The sequence below is a fragment of the Chiloscyllium plagiosum genome, chromosome 46 (assembly GCF_004010195.1).
Source record: "Chiloscyllium plagiosum isolate BGI_BamShark_2017 chromosome 46, ASM401019v2, whole genome shotgun sequence".
NCBI lineage: Eukaryota > Metazoa > Chordata > Chondrichthyes > Orectolobiformes > Hemiscylliidae > Chiloscyllium > Chiloscyllium plagiosum.
The window spans coordinates 664,138-671,853 of record NC_057755.1 but is presented as its reverse complement, the minus strand read 5'-3'; positions in this window follow the sequence as shown (position 1 = coordinate 671,853).

The following is a 7,716-nucleotide window of genomic DNA, read 5'->3' as shown; positions in this document are numbered from 1 at the left end:
TGTCTCCATATAAATATTGTTTTGAAATCGAGCTGTTCCAATTAATATATAACTATTGTTGTCCTTTCGAATTCTTCATGTTTATGTGTAAATATTGCTGTGCATTGGAACTATTTCTATTTACATATCAAGACTCTGTTCGATCATCCTAAAGTTGTACCCATGGTCAACCAATCTTCAATAAAGCCTCTGACACTATGGGGCACCACCAACACATTGGAATGGCTCTGGAATCCCAGTGCTGGCCAGAGGGGTGGCAGCACACATCAGCCGCGGTCACTTGTTAGCGGTTGTGTGAATGACAAGGCAGGGAAACCTGATCTCTAGATCTTGTCGAGCGTAAACACACATCCTGGAAGAGGGATAAATCATTGAAGAGTACTTGGGAATGTGCGAGGGTTAATTGCAGACTGAGAGAGGGTTAAAGATTGTAATGAGGTGAATACAGCAGAGAGTAATGGGGAGTGGATTAAATAGGTAATAGGAGAAAGTTAAATAAAGAGTGATAGGGAGAAAGCCGATTACAAGGCATGTGAGGAGTATTAAAAACAGAACAGGGAAAAGATTCCATAGGAAGTAATAGTGAGAGATGTCTATAGAGAGTAAGAGGAAGAGTGCTGATTTCAGGGAGACAGGAAGAGGATTGATGCAGTGCAAGCTTTAGGGATTGTAAAAAGGTCAGCCAGATGAATCTTATTGAATGAGTTCCCTAAGTAGGATGTTAACCTGGTTCCATCTGAGAGTCCTGACTGATAGATATAAACAGGAGCTAACTGTAGGAATCAGCTTTGTGCTAAATGGGTCAGGATCATGTACTGTGTACGTGTAAAAGAAGTGACGTGGTGACAGTTTACAAGCCTCTGAGAGGATTCAAAAGAGCATAATAGGAAGAGTGTTGAATACCGGGGTGATGATGAACATTACACTAAAGGGAAAGGAAAGGGAGTTAATACAGTGAAATGGAGACATAACTATGCAGATATTAGTGAGAAGAGGTTGAGTACAGGATTATCAGTAAAATCTTAAATATAGGAAAAAGGAGAGGGTTAACTACAAAGTAGAGAGGAACAAATGGAGAGTAATAACGAGAAGGTTACTGAGAGAGCACAGAACATGGATCATAGAACAATGCAGCGCAGAACAGGCCCTTCGGCCCTCAATGTTGTGAACTATCCTCAGCTCGTCCCCCTACACTATCCCATCATCCTTGTGCTTATCTTAAGATTGTTTAAATCTCCCTAATATGGCTGAGTTAACTACATTGGTAAGCAGTGTATTTCACGCCCTTACCACTCTCTGAATAACGAAACTGCCTCTTACATCTGTCTTAAATCTATCACACCTCAATTTGTAGTTATGTCCCCTCATACAAACTGATGTCTGCGTCCGAGGAAAAAAACTTTTACTGCCGACGCTACCTAACCACTGATCATCTTGTATGCTTTCATCGAATTCCCTCTTAGCATTCTTTCCAATAGAACAGACCGAAGTCTCTCAGCCTTTCCTCATAAGACCTTTCCTCCAGACCAGTCAACATCCTGGTAAATTTCCTCTGCGCCAGCAGTCGGGAGAAAGTTCAATACAGAGACGGGTTTTTTTTTTCTTAACTATCGATTTATACAGACTGGATCCGATGGAGAATAATCGAGAGAATGTGAAATAGAAAGTAATAGGGTCAGTGTAAAACAGAGAGGAAAAGGGAGAGTGTTGATCACAAGGTAATAGAGAGATAGTTAAAATGCAGGGGAATAGACAAGATCAAATACAGCTCAAGGTAGGGTTAAGTATAGCGTAATACGGGAGGAGTAAAAACAGAAAAATAATGGAACGACGAAACACAGGGTAATTGATAGAGAGGACTGAATGCAGATAATGGCTGAACTGCAAATTAATAGGGAGTCGATTAAATATATCGAGATAGGCAGTGAAAGACAGAGTAATTCGGAGAGAAATAAATGCTGGGGAATGGAATGGATTACATGCAATGCAACAGAGATGATTAAATAGAGGGGAACAGAGAAAGGACGAAATATATAGACTGTCGGGAAATACTTGGCAACATCTTATAAAATGTCCAGAGTACAGAGGAGGATGTGCTGGACGTCTTCAAACGGTTAAAGGCGGATAAATCCCGAGGACCTGATCAGGTGTACCCTAGAACTCTGTGGGAAGCTAGAGAAGTGATTGCTGGGCCTCTTGCTGAGATATTTGTATAATCGATAGTCACAGGTGGGGTGCCGGAAGATTGCAGGTTGGCAAACGTGGTGCCACTGTTGAAGAAGGGTGGTAAAGGCAAGCCAGAGAACTATAGACCGGTGAGCCTGATCTCGGTGGTGGGCAAGTTGTTGGAGGGAATCCTGAGGGACAGGATGTACATGTATTTGGTAAGGCAAGGACTGATTCGGGATAGTCAACATGGCTTTGTGCCTGGGAAATCACGTCTCACAAACTTGATTGAGGTTTTGAAGAAGTAACAAAGAAGATTGATGAGGGCAGAGCAGTAGATGAGATCTATATGAACTTCAGTAAGGCGTTCGACAAGGTTCCACATGGGAGACTGATTAGCAATGTTAGATCTCATGGAATACAGGGAGAACTAGTCATTTGGATACAGAACTGGCTCATACGTAGAAGACAGAGGGTGGTGGTGGAGGGTTGTTTTTCAAACACGGAGGACTGTGACCAGATGAGTTCCACAAGGTGCTGGGCCCCCTACTTTTTGTCATTTACATAAATGATTTGGATGCGAGCATAAGAGGTACAGTCAGTAAGTTTGCAGATCACACCAAAATTGGAGGTGTAGTGGACAGCGAAGAGGGTTACCTCAGATTACAACAGGATCTGGACCAGATCGGCCAATTGGCTGAGAAGTGGCAGATGGAGTTTAATTCAGATAAATGTGAGGTACTGCATTTTGGGAAAGCAAATCTTAGCGTGACTCATACACTTAATGGTAAGGTCCTAGGGAGTGTTGCTGAATAAAGAGACCTTGGAGTGCAGGTTCATAGCTCCTTGCAAGTGGAATCGCAGGAAGATAGGATAGTGAATAAGGCGTTTGATATGCTTTCCTTTATTGGTCAGAGTATTGAGCATAGGAGTTGGGAGGTCATGTTGCGGCTTTACAGGACATTGGTCTGGCCACTGTTGGAATATTGCATGCAATTCTGGTCTCCTTCCTATCGGAACGATGCTGTGAAATGTGAAAGGTTTCAGAAAAGATTTACAAGGATGTTGCCAGGGTTAGAGGATCTGAGCTACAGGGAGAGGCTGAACAGTCTGGGGCTGTTTGCCCTGGAGCATTGGAGGCTGAGGGGTGACATTATAGAGGTTGACAAAATTATGAGGGGCATAGATAGGATAAGCAGACAAAGTCTTTTCCCTCGGTCGAGGAGTCCAGAACCAGAGGGCATAGGTTTGGGGTGAGCGGGGAAAGATATAAAAGAGACCTAAGGGTCAATGTTTTCAAGCAGAGGGTGGTACCTGTATGGAATGAGCTGCTAGAGGATGTGGTGGAGGCTGGCACAATTGCAACATTTAAGAGGCAATTGGATGTATATATGAATAGGAAGGGTTTGGAGGGATATGTGCCAGGTGCTAGCAGGTGGGACTAGACTGGGTTGGGATACCTGGTCGGCATGGACAGGTTGGACCGAAGTGTCTGTTTCCATGCTGTACATCTCTATGACTGTATATGATTTCAGGGTTTACTGAGGATTGGATGAAGCAGGCATAGCTTTCTGATGAGCTACCAAGAAAAGGTGTCATTCCTTCAAATTTCAAATCTTCAGTATTGAGACTTGGTTGTCCCTCCATCCATCACCAAAGTTAGTTACCTCTGATATCCTTTGCATTCCAAGATCACTTGTCTCCTCCTTAGTGACCACTGCCTCATCCCAAATTCAGTTGATGTTGAACGTCACGCATGCCAACTCAGATCTTCCCTTTACTCTCCTGAGGTATTGCCCATATGCTGTTTCTGTACTCACATGGGAGAAGATGAATGTCTTTCAACTGTTCCTCTTTACAATCTCAAATTGAGCTAAATGGTCTGTTCCACTTCCTCCGTATCTCTCTCAAAAAGGTGCTTTTCTTAATTCATTCATGGGATGAGGGTTTCACTGGCGAGCATCAGTATATATATACCAATCTCTAATTGCATAGAAGGCAGTTAAGTGTCAACCACAGTTCTGTAGGTCTGGAATCACACATGGTCTTCACCACTTAAGATGGACATGTTCCTCTCGAAACAACACAGATGAATTGACAATAAACATTGGATTTGTGGACATCATTAGCCTGTTTAATTCCAGGCGACTTTTGAGCTCAAATTGTACCATTTGCTGTGGTGGTATTTGACCTTGGGTCCCCAGATCTTTAACTGGGTCTGATCACGAACAATCTAGTGATAATTCCACTTCGGCCATTGCCTCTCCCTGCTGAATGGCCTCCTCCTGTGCAACAGGCTGCAGAAGGAACTGACTAACAACTGAAAGAACTGTGGATGCTGTAAATCAGAACCAAAAACAGAAATTGCTGGGAAAACTCAGCAAGTTTGGCAGCAGCTGTTGAGAGAAATTGGAGCTGAATGGCCTCCTGGTTCCTGGGGATAGGCTGGCGAAGGGGCTGAATGCCTGCTATCCCAGTGTTGGTAGGTGTGTCTGCGCCAACAATACACTCATTCTATCATTGAAAACGAAACAATGTTTTGTCTATTGAATTAAAAACAAAAATTAGTCAGTGAAAATTTGAAGTCACTTGCTATCTGTTCTCCTGCTGAGTAAAATGTTAAATCAAAGCTCCTTGCAGTATTGCAAATATTTCAGCTCTTCATTGTAAATTAGTGTGATGTTTCTACGTGCATTTTGTTCTGTTCAGCAGCGAGATGGGCATGCGACTGACAATTAATGTAGGAAGTGAGAAAGCGTTAATCATTTTGGTAAAGATAGACAATATACATTAACTGGCCCAATTCTGGAGGGGACGTAATAACATTAAGACTTGGAGTTTTACTTTTCTCTTTCAGAAAATGACTGGGCAGGTTTGGAAAAAGACAGACAAACTCCAGTTATAATACAAAGTTAAGGGAAATGTTGCGAAAAGTTTAGAGTTCACTGTTTCAGCCACAGCTGGGGGAGAGAGAGTGATAGAATAGAGAACATTACAGGGCAGTACAAGCCCTTTGGCCCTCACTGTTGTGTCAATCTCTGAAACCAATCTGGAGCCCAATTAACGTACACTATTCCATTATCATCCATGTGTTTATCCAATGACCATTTAAATGCCCTTAAAGTTGGTGCTCCACATTCTTGTTATTCTTTGAATAAAGAAAATACCTCTGATATCAGTCCCATATCTATCACCCTTCAGTTTAATGCTTTTTGCCCTTGTTATAGCCATCACCATCCGAGGAAAAAAGATCTCAATGTCCAGCCTATCTAATCCTCTGATTATCTCGTCTCTATTGAGTCTCCTCTCCATATTATTCTCTCTAACGATGATAGCCTCAGCTCCCTCAGTTTGTCCACAGAAGGTCTTTTCTCCATACCAGGCAATATCCTGGTAAATCTCTGCACCCTTTCCCAATGCTAGAACATCATTCCTATAATGCGGCGACCAGAACTGTACACAATGCTCTAAGTGCAGCTGCACTAGGGATTTGTACAACTGCAACATGACCTCATGGCTCAGAAACTCAATCCTTCCAGCAATAAAAGCTAACACACCGTACACCTTTTTAACAACCTTATCAACCTGAATGGCACCTTTCAGGGATCTATATACCTAAACCCAGAGATATCCAAAATTTACTAACCCATCCCCTTCTACGCCCTCATCTCAGACATTTATAAAAATGACAAACATCAGTGGCCTCAAAACTGATCCTTAAAATACACCACTTGTAACTGAACTCCAGGATGAACATTTCCAATCAACCACTAGGGTATGTTTTCTTTAAGTTCGCCAGTTTCTGATCCCATGCGTCCTTATTTTCTGCAAACCGTGGGGAAACTTAACAAATGCTTTACTGAAATCCATACACAACACATCAACCACAAGACAACTTTATAACTCAAGTCTTGTAACGATTTAAAACTGAGGTCATCCCACTTCTGAGCACCACAGTTTAGGACCCGAAACGTCGATTCTCCTGTTCCCTAGATGCTGCCTGACCTGCTGCGCTTTTCCAGCAACACATTTCCACATCAACCACAAGACAACTTTATAACTCAATTCTTGTAACGATTTAAAACTGAGGTCATCCCACTTCTGAGCACCACAGTTTAGGAAGGACATCAATAAACTAGATCGATTGTGGAAGGAGATTGATAGTCACAGGATCATAGAAAGAGGCCACTCAATCATTCGAGCCTGTTCTGTCATTGAATATCTGATCTGTTAAATAACTTCATGCACCCATGCATGTGACGAATCCCTTAATACGTACAAACGAATGGTCCAGCATCCACTGCCGTTTATGGAAGAGACTTCCAAACATCTACTACCTTTTCTGTGTGAAAGTACTTCTTAACATCGCTCATGAACACACTGGCCTTAAATTGCAGACTATTTCTTTTTATTTGAGACTTTCAAAGCAGGGGATATAGTTTATCTTTATCGACCATATCTTCTAATTTGTAGAGAGACCAGGCCTAATTTGCACAATCTCCGCTCAAAGCTAAACCACAAAGTACAGGTAGCATTCTATCAAATCTACTCTGTACTCCCTCCAAGGCGAATATATTCCTCCGAAGGTGGGGGACACGGATCTGCTCACAGTAGCCCAGTGAGATCGAACCAGGGATTTTTATACATGCAGTGTAACTTCTATGGCCTCATATGGGATGAGTGCCTCAGTAGTAAGGAGAGCATTTATTGCCCTCCAAAAGGGCAGTTAAGAGTCAACGACATTGTGGATCTTGAGTCACATATGGGCCAGACCAGATAAGCGTGATTGTTTCCTTCCCGAAAGGACATGAGTTAAACTTTACTTGCTGGTATATTTTTCTCCTGGAAATATCTGAGGTAAAAGGATTAATCAGTGAATTAATCATTTCCCTAATGACATTGACAATATTCCCGAAGCTTTGGTTTCGTATGGTTTGATCTACTTGCTTCCTTAGTGGGCCTCATTTTACAGTAATAAAGAGATGTGGTTTATTATTTTCGAAATATAAGTTACATAGATTTACACCTTTACAAATCTAGTCTTTCCCTATAATAACCCAAATGACCATCTGTTCTGAAATGTCTATGCCCATACATTAGCTTAAAATGCACGATTACAGATCATTAAACTGGAGTTGGGTCTGTTATTTCTAGTCCCAAACGTCCTGCTTCTTTGCCCTGATCTCCTCTGGAGCGCATGGGGGATCTCCCTGCTTTGATTGGCTTTTTTAACTTTGATGTTGAAGTGACTGTGTTGAACTAGGGTGGACAAGGTCAGAAGTTATATGACACAAGGATATCATCCAACAGATTTATTTGAAATCACAAGCTTTCATGTGACTTCTGAACGTCTTTTAACCAGTTATCCCAGGTAATTTCCGATTGGAAAGGCTGAGCAGTAGTTTGATGTAACATTGTAATTAGCAAAATTTAAATTCAGTTTCTATATCAGGAAAGGTGTTATATAAAACAGTATTGGATATTTTATTTTCCCGTTATTAATTGACCAGTCTCAAACACATTTCAACTGAAACTCAAATCTTGGTCCAC